Source organism: Chelonia mydas, chromosome 7 (assembly GCF_015237465.2).
Source record: "Chelonia mydas isolate rCheMyd1 chromosome 7, rCheMyd1.pri.v2, whole genome shotgun sequence".
Classification (NCBI taxonomy): Eukaryota; Metazoa; Chordata; order Testudines; family Cheloniidae; genus Chelonia; species Chelonia mydas.
In genome coordinates, this window is record NC_057853.1 from 97,331,913 (window position 1) to 97,347,268 (window position 15,356).

The following is a 15,356-nucleotide window of genomic DNA, read 5'->3' on the forward strand; positions in this document are numbered from 1 at the left end:
TGGGCAAAATATATTTTGTAAATGTAAAGAATGGGCAAAATATATTTTCAGTGTTTTGTTTCACGTGGCCTTTCATCAGGTTTTTATTTCCTATTTTCATGTTGGGACTGATTGATTGATTCGATTGATAATGAAGAGAAATGGACTAGAAATGAGAATTTCATTTGAAGTTCAATCCTGCTGTTTGATGGACCAGTTTATAGAATTATGGAAATGTAGGGGTAGGAGGGACATCACGAGGTCAGCTAGTGGCAGGTCAGCACGCTGAGGCAGGATTGTTGTATTTTACCATCTTTAATACTGTGTGTGACCCTCATACTTTGTAGGAGTTTCATTTTCATTACGGAGATTGACGTAAATGGATGGAAAGAACTGGTAGGGGTCAGGAGGTTTAGACAGTCTTCTGAACCAACTCTCCCTTAACAATCAGATTCTGTGCTTGGATATATACTGCACAGTGATTGCTATTAAAACCTTTACATATTGCCTTTTACCTAATTAATATTACTCTGGTATTTCCAATAATATTGTGTTTACTGCAGCAACTTTACCATAATTAAAGATTTTAATGACAACTACTGTATATTATTCTGTGATTAGCAAGCTACCATGTGCCTGTTGATATATATGAGAGTGAGGGTCAAGGAAGTAGAAAAACAGCCTCAAAGTTAGATATTCCCAGCCTGCTAAGAACTGTAAAGACAAATAAAAGAACATCTATGTGGATCTGGAGATTAGTGTAGAGCAGAGCGCTAGTATAATAGCCTGCCTTGCTTTATTGCTGTCTTGTCCAGTAGTCAGTCCCAAGCTATTGCTATTGATACCTTCCATTGCCAATGCAGATATTTGTAGTTTGAAGTTCAAAATTGGGTTTGTATCACAATTTATTCAAGTGTTTATTTTCACTCAGTTCTTATAACTGTAGCATTTTTCAAGCTATTGTGCATCCTTGAAATATCTGGTTCTGAGATCTTGCAATAAACAACAAAAATGTCCTGGACAATGTAACTCTCGTACATAATAATTAACACAAGTTCTCATAGGATTTTGTGAACATTTGCTTTTCTCACTTCCATGTCCGGCACTGAAGCTTGTGGTTTAGGACTAATTGAGTACAGTGCTTAGGTTTCAGATCATATAAAGTTAAAACACAGGGTTAGCAATAAAGCAAAATTGTCAAACAAGATTGTTCCCACACTCCGTCTCCCAAAAAGCGACATTAAAATGCAGATGCATTTTGACCAGCAGCAGACTTATGCACTGTCCCCTTTGACCTACAGATCTTTCTTGGAACAATTTGTGTGGTGATAAAGTCTCCTATGGGTTCTTCGGTTTAGGACAGGCCAGAGATGGAGATAGGAGTTCTTGGCCACTGGATCTGCCTGTGCTGCAGCTAAAGTGCCAGGTTGCAATTGCAGCCCCTGTCAAGGCTGAGTCCCCACTCTGGCACTTCAAGTGCAGAAGGTGGGGGGCCCACAAGGATTCTAAAAATTAATACTGGCCACTCCAGGCTTGTATTAAACTCCCAAGGTTACAGCTTTTCTCTGACCTTGGATGGGCAGATGCTGCCACCACCCAAGTGCAAAAAACCCCTTTGGGAACCCAGGAAGGCTCACTTGGAAAGCAAAACAAAAGCACCTGGGGTTAACACAGAGGAGTCCACAAGCCATAAAGAAATAAAAGAGAGAAGCCTAATTGCGTCTTCCTAGACCTTTCCTGACCTACTTACATATCTGGGGTTTCAGATGAGTAGTTTCCAAGTATTATTTGATGATTTTTCATACGTCGCACAAGCTCTTAGAGCATAGTTCCAGCCCTGTCTCTTCTCTCCAGAGAACAATAGACAAAGAGGAAGTTTTCTCCCAATTTTTAAAAGTTCTAGCCTTCCCATTGGCTCTTTTGGTCAGGTGCCTACTCCCTTCCTTTTACCTATGGACTTTTTAACCCTTTACAGGTAAAGCAAGTAGAGAATAGCTACTAACAGGGATTTTATAGCTAGCTGGCTGGGTCCATAAAAGGGAGCTACCTCCCACCCCCTTCATTTATCACAGCTCCATAGCATCTCTATGGCTATGAATTTAATTCCATCTCACTTCACCCACTTCTAATTTCCTACTATTCCCAATAAAGACATGGTTTACTCAAGCTTTCCACAATGAGCAGTGGGTTTCCCCTGCATTTAGATAGCTATTTCTCTAGCTCTGAATTTTGGGTTTGGTTTCCTGGTGATCCTGTTAGATACTAAGAAATGAACTGAATGTATTTATTTTTTAAACACATGCTTCTGTAGTTCAAATGCAAAGACTGTATTCTGCACTTGCCTAATTCCTTTAAAAGGATCCTTTTTTTGCAGCAAAGTCAGTTGCAGTAGAGACCAATAGTTTAAAATCTTAAAGTGTTAAGATTAAGGGAAATTTACGAAACATTTAACATTAATGAGAAATCCACAGCTTTCCATTCTGCTTTTCTACTTAATCAGGCACAAATCAACTAAAGTATTCCATGGTCAAGCAGAAATTTCATATTTTGAGAAGGCCCTTGACTCAAACGAAAAGAGTAATGATATATGAAGAATTTACAAAAATACAGCTCCCCTGTATGGCGGTTCCACATGAAAACTAAGTAGACAGAAATCATGTAATTAATTGCAGCAGTGACTTTGATATAAATCATTATAATACTGAATATGTCACTCTGGGCATGATGTTAGCACAGAAACACTTGTCAGAGAAGTATTTTGACAATTCCTAAAACATTATGAACATATATTGGTACAATACAGCAAATGTATAATCTTTTTTTACAAAAAATTATAAATCGTTACAAGATTTGACTTTAAGTTCATAGTAGAGATGTTCCCATAGTCAACGGGGCTCAGTGGAGGTACAGGGATCAGTTTACTCAGGTCAAATTGTAGGATCAGGGTTTTGGATATGAAATTTGCAGCTCACTCTATAACCAGGGATTAACTGGCTAGTTAGTTATTGTTTTTTAAATTGCACACAGACCAGATTTCCTGTACCTTCACACTAGGCTCCATCTGGAAACTTCTGCTTTCCGGTGTCACTGCATGTGTTTCAAAATAAAACTTTTTATTGTATAATTGTTCAGTCATACTTATATTCTGTCAAACCAGTACATTGTCAGAAGGGACCATGAGCATGATTCTCTGGTGGTCTGCATCTTGTGTAGTCATTTCAGCTATAAAAAATGAATGCACAGTTGATATAAAATGCTATTATTTTCATTTGCTAGTGTTATACACCACTTTGCAGTTGTGTTAATGAATATACAAGGTGCAGGGCAATGGAAAAATCAGACCCTGTATATTTCCAACAACTTGCTAAGTATGAAGTCTTACCAAAAATATCGAGTGTCTAATTTTTAAAAAAATATATATTTTCAGTGGCAATAATCAGGAGAAAAATATAATGGAAAAATATACTGAGATCGATTTCTATAGGTGATAAGTACCAGGTGGCATTATTTTCAGTGTGGGTCAAACTTAGGTCTAACCTCAGTTGTGTCCCAATGTCCCTTTTAAGATTTGAATTGAAAATACCTTATTTGCACTACATGAGATAATGAAATCTTATTCTCTATACGTCACTTAAATCAATTGTCTTCTTAAATATCGTATTCAATAAAAGTTACATATCAGAGAGTAGATTTGTGATTTGTAATCAAAATGGTACAGTCCAAACTTTTTTTTTCTTTACTTTGGGGTATAAAAACTATCACCACATTAATCTGTGCTGAATGGAAAAGGTAAATAGTTAGTTGGGAATGCCTTTTTACTGGCAATTCAGTTTGCTTGGAAATAATAGAACAGTAATTGTGAATGTTAAAATGCACACTAGCAATAACTGACAGACTCCATTTTGGCCACATTCTCTTTTTTTGGTAGCACACTGTCCTTTTTAGAACCTCCTCAGATGTCAGATTTCAGGGCTCACACATGAGAGCCAAGAGGCAGATTTTGATCCCCTTACTAACGTTGGGTATCATCTCTGATAAATCACACTGAAGTTCAAGGGACTGCTTCCCGAATAAGGGTCTACTTGCATAAGCAAGTGTATCCAACTCTGATTGATAGAATTAAATTGGTCAGTATGACTGTTATTTCTCTCAAATCCCTTATTGCCCCAAACAGTAAATAAGACTGATTAAGGCCTTTCTGTGAGCTTGCTGCAGGGGCTCTCATTGGAAGGTAGGACTAGTTAAAGGGGGAATGAAGGCCAAGATTTCCAAAAAAACAGTGACCTAAATTTAGACTTCTGAATCTTAATTTAGGGATAATCTACACTAGAAGCACCTCATCAGCGCAGCTATACCATGTCTGGCGAAGACGCTCTATGCCAATGGGACAACTCTCTCCCATCAGCATCATAAATCCACTTCCGTGAAAGGCAGTAGCTAGGTCAACAAGAGAAGCTCTCCAGCCAACATACTGCTGTCCACACTGGCGCTTAAGTTGGTGTAAATGATGTTGCTAACGGGGGTGTCTTATTCACATCCGTGAGCAATGTAAGTTATACCAAAATAAGTGGTTGTGTAGATCTGGCCATAGACTTCTATGTAAGTGGACTGATTTTTTTCAAAAATGCTCAGCACCCAGCAGTTCTTATAGAAGTCAACAGGAAGCACTTTTGAAAATCAATCCACTTACTTAGGAGCCTAGCTCAGGATACAGGAGCCTAACTTTAGGCTCCTATATTTGAAAATTCTGACCAGGGTATTGAGTAATATGGCAAAGAATATTTCTGTGCAAGAAACGTGTACCACTTTTGTCATGTGGCACTGGTAAAGAATCCCAGAAATAGCTGCATTCTTCTAACACTGAAGAACTCGATTAGTAATTAGGGCAACAATATTATCCAATAAGTTACTCTGCTTCAATAGAACCTTCCCCAAACCCTCCTGCCTGGCTTCTTGTTACAGATTTAAACAAATAGAACATGTATCCTCACAGCCATTTAGCTGCCTGTGTTATGTGCAAGTGCAAATGTTGTATTTTGATATGGAGTATTTGTGTGACTATTAAATGTGGAAAGATGCATCCTGAAGGAATATCTAATTACAACTCCCCTTTCTGATGATGACTCAAGCTTCTGCAGGGAGAAAGTGAGTTTTCTTTTTTTCCCCTCACTTAGGGAATTATTGTATCTCAAGACTGCTTAAATAAAGAAATCAAGTACAGTGAACGCTGCAGAGGGCTATGAACACTGAAATTGTTGAGGGACTTTGTTGTGCATGTATTGTTTAAGTAGGGAAAGGAGAGGTTTCTTTATTAATTTCAGAATTTACTGCGCTTAGAAGCATCCAATTGCTGATGCTGAGCTTGCAATGACCTGGAAGGTATTAAGAAGGCCATATGATGACTGTACTATAAAAAGAGTCTCAATACAACAAAATGATGGAAGCTGATGCCTGTAGTTTTTTCACATTTAGTGTTAACAGATGTTTACCATAGTTTTTCAGGGAGATTAGGAGGCAAGTTGCCTCTACCACAGCAAATCCCACCTTCTCATTCACTTAACAAAAAATACACAAATTATAGTCTCATGACAGTTTCCACAGTCCTAGGTCAGAAGGGAATTTCCCTTTGAAATACTGTTATAAAGTTCCACGCTCCAGCAGGAGATCTTAAATTCACAGACAAAACTGATCCTATGAAATTAGTTCATTTACATGGGGAAAAATGAGTTGGAGGTCAGGAGTGAAATAAATACCTGACAAGTACAGCATTGAGGAAGTTCAGATAAAACACCTGTGTCTGATCCATGACACCTGGCTCCTGTGCAGCTGCTGCTATTAATAAATGTGTATATAGCAGCATAGAAGTGGATGGTACTTTCCAAAGAGACTGAATATTCAGTCCCTTCACTCGAGGCACATAGATGCAGGCTGCATATGGTGTTTTTTGTCACGACACAGAAAGAGGTCTACTATCAGGGAGGGAGAGAGATTGGAAAACATAGAACAAAAGGGTGAGGTTGCTTGTTTTGCACAGTATGCATCACATCATTCGTCTCCTGCTCCCAGCTCCCTTTGTTTTGTATAATAACTTCTTTGCATTTGCTATAAGGGAGTGGCTGATAAAATCCTTCCAACAATAATTATTTCCCCTATGCCAACCTCTAACTGGTTTATATAAATGGGAGTGGAGGGAGATACATGATACTTGACTCATTGCCCTGATGCCAGACATACGATGTCTGAGACTGTCCTGATATGGACACAGCTCTACTGTCATTCGGAGGCCCTTATTCACTAAAAGTGCCAGTGAGCTACCCGTCTGCATTTAACTAACAATGAGTCAGTTTTCACAGGATTTTTACATTCAAGCAAAGTGTTCAGCAATTCCATGCACATTTTTTGTAGTGTTTAGTAATGCTGCCCTAACCCTACAACTGTTATGGTTTCCTGTAGGCTTCTGTGCTTTTGTTTCATTGAAATCTCTCAACGTAAATGCTGAGATTTAAAGCAATGAACCGGGGGGGGGGGGGGGGGGGGGGGCGGAAGGGGTGATATTATCTCGACTAGGGTCCATATTAGTGATTATACTATTATCTTGACTTGGCTCTCTTCCAAAATGCAACACTGAATTATTTAAGAATGATGCAGACTCACAGCTTGCCATTTGTTTGAAATTCTAAATTACATTTAATTTTAATTTTAAGTGAACTAGTACTAGCTACACACCACAAAGTGAAAATCATAAACTCACCACTGTCTTTTTTGTGGCTTTTGGGGAGTCAATTTATCACTCATCATAGTCCTTTTCTATCACACCTCATGTATTCCCTACTTAAAGGTACCAAACTGTGATACAGATTAGATTTAAGTCAGAGTTTCTTAGGCAACAAAATGTAGCAGCAAAATATAAAAAAAAGCTCCAAGGGTTTTCTTTTGAATGAGCACAATAACATGACAGCTTTGCTTCATAGATTATTAGAGACAGGTTAGGCCTAAAGTGGAAGATTTACCCCGGTACCCCTGCATTGTACCTATTAGCTATTAAGGAGCTGATTCTGCTAACCTGACTCACATGCATTAAAATGAATAGGACTACTCACTGAGCGAGCACCATTCCACAGGAATAATAGCGGCTAAATCAGACCTTTAGTGAACAGTTCCATGTAGCACTTTCAAAAGCATGTGTAGAATGTTTGGTGGTACCCAGTCTTACTACTCAAAATGCCACAGTTACATGCTATACACTTCCTTCTGATGTGTGGAATAGAGGGAAGCAAATTTGTGGGGAAAGTGTATTCAAAGAACTATGTTCAAGAGAGAGGCGTCCCCCATGGCGTAGCTTTCCTTTTGCAGCACAAAGCACTCCAGATCATTTCTGTGCTGTTAGAGAGCATGGGCAACCACAGTGGGTTCAAGAGAAGAAAGGTAGAGGAATGGAATTGCTGCTCCTCATGGCATGTTCCCTTCCTGACTGGCTTTAGTTACACATGAAAAACACCTTAAAATTAGAGCTGTATTAGCTTTCACTATGTGCTCTGTGAACTAGGAGGTTACAGGTAGGGTGACCAAATAGCAAGTGTGAAAAATCGGGACGGGGGTGGGGGATAATAGGCACCTATGTAAGAAAAAGCCCCGAATATCAGGACTGTCCCTATAAAATCAGGACATCTGGTCACCCTAGTTACAGGAAGAAAAGGAGTACTTGTGGCACCTTAGAGACTAACCAGTTTATTTGAGCATAAGCTTTCGTGAGCTACAGCTCACTTCATCGGATTCTTTTTGCGAATACAGACTAACATGGCTGTTACTCTGAAACCTAGTTACAGGAGAATAGATGGGAGCAACCAACCTTGCTGTTAGAACAGGGAATTCCAAAAAGAGTTTTATGACAAAATCTCTTGGGGTTGAGTAGCTCATAGTTACGGATCTCAGCCATCCCTGAGAACTGACAGTTACATTCCTGGCCATTACACTCTGCCACCAGCTCTGTAATGAAGAGCTTAGAAATAAGTGGAGTGTGGAGGCAACAAAGATTGCAGATTTTAGTAACAGAGCCCCCCCTTTCGGTTTGTTTTTTAGGCAAGAACTGGGGAAAGAGATGGGGTCTGTGATCTCTTTTCAGCGTGAGCAGCCTGTGGGTATTCCTGTAGGGGGCAGAAACTGGTAACAGATATTTCTTTGATGCAGTTTTGTTTATTTAGAAATACTGTACAAAGTTCTGTGTCTCTGAATTGAGAAGGGATCAAATAGCAGGAAACAACTTCTTTTGCTCACAGCACCAAGAGCACTCTTTTTTCAGCCTGCACTCCTAACCCAAAAACCTTTTCCCAAGTTTCTTCCAGGGTTAGCTACCATGAGCTGCTTCTTCAGGCTCATTCTCCTTCTCAGGGCTGGTCTACACTAGAAAACTAGATCAACCCAGGTATCTCACTCAGGGGTTTTAAAAATACACCCGAGTGACATAATTAAGCTGACCTAGCTCTCAGTGTAGACAGTACTAGGTTGATGGAAAAAACACTACAGCTAAGTGGCTGTAGCATTTCAAGTGTAGACAAGCCCTTAGTCTTTTGCAGTTTTTGAGTGTTCTTTCCTACACTATCCCCACATACCGACAGGTTACAAATTCCACCTGAACCCTCCACCCACCTGATCCTAGTTTTTGGGCAGACTTTAGTAGGCTTTGTTTTAGGTGTGTCCCTTAACTGTCTCTTACAACTGTCTTAAATGGGTGACTCATTCATACCTCAGTTTGAAGGAGATTTTAACCCAAGCCATAACAAGGCTTCACCCAGCTCATAACACCCTATCCTCCCCCTCAGCTTTTCTTATCATCCTGATAAGGCCTAAAATGGTGACACACAATAACCCATACCGAAAAGAAATAATCTACTACATTACAATTGATACAAGTCTAACTCTTTACAGCAGTGGTGGGTAAATATACTGGTGGGCCGCGAGACAGTTTGTTTGCATTGATCATCTGCAGGAATGGTTGCCCGCAGATCCCAGTGGCTGCAGTTTTCCGTTCCCAGTCAATGGGGCTGCGGAAAGCAGTGCACACCACAGGGATGTGCTGGCCTCCGCTTCCCACAGCTCCCATTGGCCAGGAACAACAAACTGCGGCCACTGGAAGCTGCAGGCAGCTGTGCCTGCGGACGGTCAATGTAAACAAACTGTCTCGTGGCCCGGCAGCAGATTACCCTGACGGGCCACAGGTTGCCCACCACTGTTTTACAGTGTCTTTCTGTCAGGACAGGTTGACATCCCTGATATAAAATAATTTTATTACCAAGCAAATCTCTTTTGGGGCTTTTCTCTCCCTGGATTTCTTTTTATCTACCAGGGTGGGATCCCCTTGCACTCAGAACGCCTATTGGTTCTGTGGAATTTCTGGATGAGGCAGACTCCACCCATTCTATTCACACATCAGTTTGAAAGAGGTTTTAACCAAGACAACATTTTAGCAAATTCATAAAAGGTGTAAATGAACAGTCTGTATGTCTTGAGATAGACAGTGACTCTTGTGTGCCTTTAACAGGGCCCTCAATGTATGTTTGAGTTACTACAGAAAGAGCAGGTAGCAGCTGCTTCATAGGGAAAACTTTATTAGGTTTTGCTATAACTATCTCTTACAACTGTTTTAAATCTTTTCTATTAATCTGACACAAACAGCCACACCAAACAGAGCACCTAAGGGCTGATCTACACTAAAAATTTACGTTGGCATAGCTAGATATTGTAACAGATTTAAGTTACCAATCTTCCTGAGGCATCAGGTGATCAGGCTGAGGCCGCAGGATCATTTGGGGAGGGGATGAAGGAGCGCACCAAGTGTCTCAATTTTAAAGCTTTATTAATAAAATAAAATTAAAATTAAAATAACAGCGGAGAGTTCCCCACATCACTCAGAGGAAGGAAGAAACCATTAGTGCCCCAAGCCCTAACCCACTTTCATACTCACACGTACTACCCGAGGCTGGCCAAGCCTGGGTGTAACATAAAAAGAAGAGGGGAAGAGGTGGATCGGAGTTCTGTCCTGTGCACAGGTCGTCCGTGGTCCGCTCTGAGTTGCTTTAGATACCGGGAAGGTTTTAAGTCCTGGAGTCTCTTGGGGGTGTTTCATTTAGGGACCTCTGTCCCCCGTGCTCTTCGTACCAGTCCAAACCAGCCTTTTGTGGCTTCCTCAGCTTTTCCAAAACACACCGGCTTCAGGGAAACAAAAACTGTTGTTTGGGATGCGAAAACCATTGTTTTCCTCCTTGCTGGCCTTCACTGTCTCACTAGTTTTCGCAGCCCCTACAAGTCTGTTCAGCTGAAGCCTCCTTTCTTACGGCTGGTCGCGGTTGGAATCCAGCCCCCCGTCTGTCTTGACAGGCAGCCGAGAGTCAGTTGTGTGCCATGTCCTTGGGCTGGAGTCAGCATCTTATCTCTGCTGGACCTAGCTGGAGCATTGAGTTAACCCATTCCGTCTCTCTCTTCCTCCCCCTTCGGCTTCTCACAACCTGCAAAGGAATGTTTCACTCCACACTCACATTTTTAACCCTTCCCAAAATGCCTTGCAATGCCTGCACCAGCATTAGCAACATACAGTGCTGATCTGCCTCCCCAGGGGACCCCCTCAGGGAGGGGGCCATTGGGTTGTGACAGTCTCTTAGGGGTGTGAGAAATCTACACCTCAAGAGCTATAGCTATGCCAATGTAACCCCCAGTGTAGACCATGCTAAGTCAGCAGAAAAATTCTTCCTTTGAGCTAGTTACTACCTCTCGGGGAGGAGAATTAACTACAGTGATGGGAGAACACCGCCCGTCGCTGAAGTGAGCAGCTACACTGAAGCACTGCAATGGTGCTGCTGCAGCTTTTTAAGTGTAGACATAGCTTTGATAAAATGTTTCCATTTGAGGTTCCCTCAAATGCCTAAATCTGACGGTTATTTACCTCAAAGGTGTACCTAATAGCTATAATTAATGCTGATATTTTAATGTTACTAGCTCTTAATTTTTACCCCAGCTAACACACATTAACTCTGCTTTATCCGGATTGACTTTAGCCAAAGGGCTCTCATCCTGGCTCCAATTTCAGCTGGTTACATAATCCTGGACAAAATAATGGAGTAGCTGATATGGGACTTGATTGATAAAGAGGAAAATACAATTAATGCCCATCAGCATAGCTTTTTTATGAAAAATACATCCAGTCAAACTAATTTGAATTTTTTTGATGATTGAGTGTATAAGTTTGGTTGATAAAGGTAATAATGTTGATGTAATATACTTAGATTTCTGTAAGGTGTTTGACTTGGTACCACATAACATTTTGATCAAAAAATTAGGATGACATAAAATTAACATGACACAAATTAAATTGTTTAAAAACTGGCTAACTGACAGATCTCAAAATATAATTGTAAATGGGGAATCATCTTCAAGTGGGTGTGTTTTTATTTGGGTTTCACGGGGATCAGTTCCTGGCACCACAGTATTTAACATTTTTATAAGTGCCATGGAAGAAAACATAAAATCATCACAAAGTTTGCAAATGACACAAAGATTGGAGGAGTGGTACATAAGGAGGAGGATAGATCACTGATAAATAGCAATCTTCGATTGTTTGGTAAGCTGGGTTCACGCAAACAATATGTGTTTGAATATGACCAAATGCAAAGTTATACAGCCAGAGAATGTAGGCTATACTTACATAACGGGGAAATTCTGTCCTGGGTAGCAGTGATTCTGAAAGACTTGGGGTCAGGGTAGATAATCAGCTGAACATAAGTTCACAATGTAACACTGTGTCCAAAGGGATTAATGCAATCCTTGGATGTATAAACAGGAGATCTTGAGTCGGAGGAGGGAGGTTATTTTACCTCTGTACTTTGCACTGGTGCAGCCAGTACTAGAATACTGGGTCCAGTTCTGATGTCAAAAATTCAAGAATGTTAATAAATTGGAGAAGGCTCAGAGAAGAGCCATAAGAATGATTAAAGGAGTGGAAAATGTGTCTTGTATCGATAGACTCAAGGAGCTCAATCTGTTAAGCTTAACAAAAAGAAGGGTAAGGGGTTACATGATCACAAACTATAAGTACTTCCAGAAGAACAAAAATTTTATAATTGGCTCTTTGTTCTAGCAGAAAAAGGCATAACAAGATCCAATGGCTGGAATTTGAAGATAGTCATATTTGGACTGGAAATAAAATACAAATTTTAAGAGCGAGACTAACTAATTAATTATTGGACAAATTTATTAAGGGTTATGGTGGGTTCTCTATCGCTGGCAATTTTTAGATCAAGATTCAGATTTTTTTTAAAGAGATGCTCTAGTTCAAAATTAATTATTTTGGGTAAATTCTATAAGCTGTGTTATATAGGAGGTAGACTAGATTATCATATTTGTCCCTTCTGGCTTTATAATCTGTGAATCCATAAAATTACTAAACTGCACTATCTAGGTCCAATGTGAATGTCATAATGTCTTAATTAGACTCTTCCTTTTTGGATGATAAAGTCTAACTTTCAGGCCATAACGTGGAATTCCTGAAGCAATTCCAGAACCTTAGTGAGTGACTCTGGCTGAGTATCAAACAAAGAAGACTATTTGTCCTCCCTTTCCCTGTATGGTTTTGCTTCTATAGAGACTAACAGTCCCATTCAGATCCAAGTAATTGTTGAAATTTTAATTCTGATTTGCAGATACAAATAGAATAGAAATGACTTTATAATACAATTGGACAAAAAACTGTTCGGTCCTTACAGGTACCACTTTATTCCCCAATATTACTATGATGATTTTACTCTCATCACAGGACTGGATAAAATAAGGATAAAAGAGAACCAAACCTTCACCACTCCCATAAGATATACATGAATCAAACCTTTGTTGAAAGTTTTTAAAAAATCAAAATAATTTGTTCCCCATTATATATTGTCATGCACCTCTTCACTTCTTGATTATAGCCTCTGTTGATAGAAATTTCTAACTCTTTGGGGCTAGGGACTGTTTTATGATGTGTTTATATGAGCTGAAGTACAGTACACCACAGCATGATTGTAGGCTTTAGGTGCCACTGCAATATAAATATTAAATAATAATAATTTCTAGTCCACATTGTAGATTTGTAAGGATGCTTATCCAAACCAAACAACTTCCAGGTTTCTTCAGCTGTGCCAGTTGTTACAAAGCTTCCGAGGCAACTCAAAGCAGTGAGTAGCAAGCTTTACTGACTGTTCTGGCCCTGCCTGCCTATACAGCACTTGCTGAACACCCACAGTTCCATACCAGGATGCAGCTGGTTGGGTGTACATTGTGAAAAAGATTCTCTGGAAGAACTTTGGGCCTTGTCTATGAAAGTAGCACTAGGAAATATCAGATACATAATTCATCACCAGTGCAGGACCATTGGTGGTAGCAGTGATGGAAGCTGTGATACAAAAAGAACTCAGGATTTTTACCACTGTGTCATCTAATCCAGTGAATTATGGGCCCAAATTTTGCCACTTTAAATGCAGCTTTAGTAATTTTGAAATCCTTGTCAGGAATTTCAAGCTTATGTTCCTATGTCAATTGCACACATTTCTAGAATCACCCACCACTCAAAGAATCTTAATTGTACAAGTAAAAAAAAAGTCTTATATAAACTTATTCTCTCATTTACAGAAGATGAGGTGATTAAATGGCTCACATTTTAGCATGTTTTTCAGTTATGGGAATGGAAAAAAACATTGCTTTTCATCATATGAAAAGATGTACATAATTTGTACAGGAAAAATGATGTGCTACTATATTCAAAACTTCAAAAGAAGTGTCATGTTCACATAAATGACTTGGCATAAGGCATACTGTTCTTGCAAAGAGCTGGCATTTCCTCAATACCACATCTGCTTTGGTAGATTGCAGTTAGTAGAATACAAGTAATAAGCAATGGCATGGACAAAAGAAGGTACTTATGTTTAATGCCACTCATTTACTCTGTGCCAATTTCAGATGCTAAGAGTTGCCTAGCAAATGAATGTATGGTGTATGAAAATACCAGTGTTGTTGAGAAAGAATTAGGATTTACACCTATGTCAAAAATGAATGTGAAATTAATGCCTTAATAGTGTTGAGGATGGACAGAGTTTAAGGATAATTCCTGTACTTAACTCTTTTCCTTCAAACCTGGTATCATGTCTCTTTCACAGCTGTCTAAACAAAGAAATGAAAGGATGATTGCTGTTGCCTCCGGTAGTTAATGTGCCCTAAGAAAGAAAGGCTAGTCACATACAGGCCAAAATCTCTGCTGGTGTAAATTGGCATTGGGGCCTATCTTTTTAAGCTTTAACCCTGATGAAGCTGCCTTGGTTGCATAACGTATTATGTAAAACTATTCTTCATCTGATTTTTTTTTGTATGCTAGTCTGTATAGTGCAGCATAAGGGAGATCAGGTTAAAAGTTCAGGAACTAGGGAAAATGTTACTTTTTTTTCTTTTTTTGTATAAATCCTAAACAAGGAACTTTGCTAGATCCTATTTATAGTCTTTCTCTTCTCATCCTACTTTGTATTTGAAGTGGGGTTCACAACAGGAAGATGAGAGGTATAATCTGGAAATAGCTTGTTGGACTTCCAGAGATTTTTCCGCTACCTCAGTCCCCTCTTGTTTTTCCCCACTACAGGCTGAGTTTCCACTGTGTATATGACAGCAAAGGAAAGAAGGAACTTTGACTGAAATAGATAAGGATAGATGTACTAAGTCATTTTTAAGTTGTTCCGATCCATATTACATAGCAGGTCAGGTAACTGGGCATCTTCTTCAGTTAGCAACTTTGTGATTAGCTGCACTGCCATCTGCGATGTCTTAATGACAGTTATCAGAGCATAGGAGAGCTGTGCAGGATCCATCCTTTCTTACAAACATGCCGGGATACATAGCAAACAAAGGACATTGAAAAATGCTCTGAAAGAAAGCCGGAAGTCCATGGAATACTGGGACAGAAAACATTGCATCATGGGACATTGAGCCCAGTCCCAAGATGTGCCATGATTCACTCTACCTTCCCACAAGACCTAGAGGCAGAAGGTGTCGAGCTGGACTGTGGGATATGTACCCACAGTGCATTGCTCACACTGTCGATGATAGTGCCCCAACTGTGGACACGTTCTGCCGACAGAGTGAGAAAATGTGAACATTCGATACCGATTTTTATTATAGTGCTTTCTGAGCGTCGACATGACTTTTGTCAACAAACTCTGTAGTGTAGACAAGGCCCTCACTGTCATTCTTCTTTCTTTATATGTATTTTACACAGCACTAATTGTCTTTTGCAACTATTGTTCCCCATGTGTAAAGATAACCAGAGTTTTGTAGTTCAAATAACAATAAATACTTAGAGGAATTCAATT

General features: G+C 39.7%; 1 protein-coding gene across 1 annotated transcript in view; it reads left to right on the top strand.

The window, feature by feature from the left end:
- Positions 1-15,356, top strand: part of TCERG1L (transcription elongation regulator 1 like) — a 215,830-nt gene that overhangs the window by 68,725 nt on the left and 131,749 nt on the right.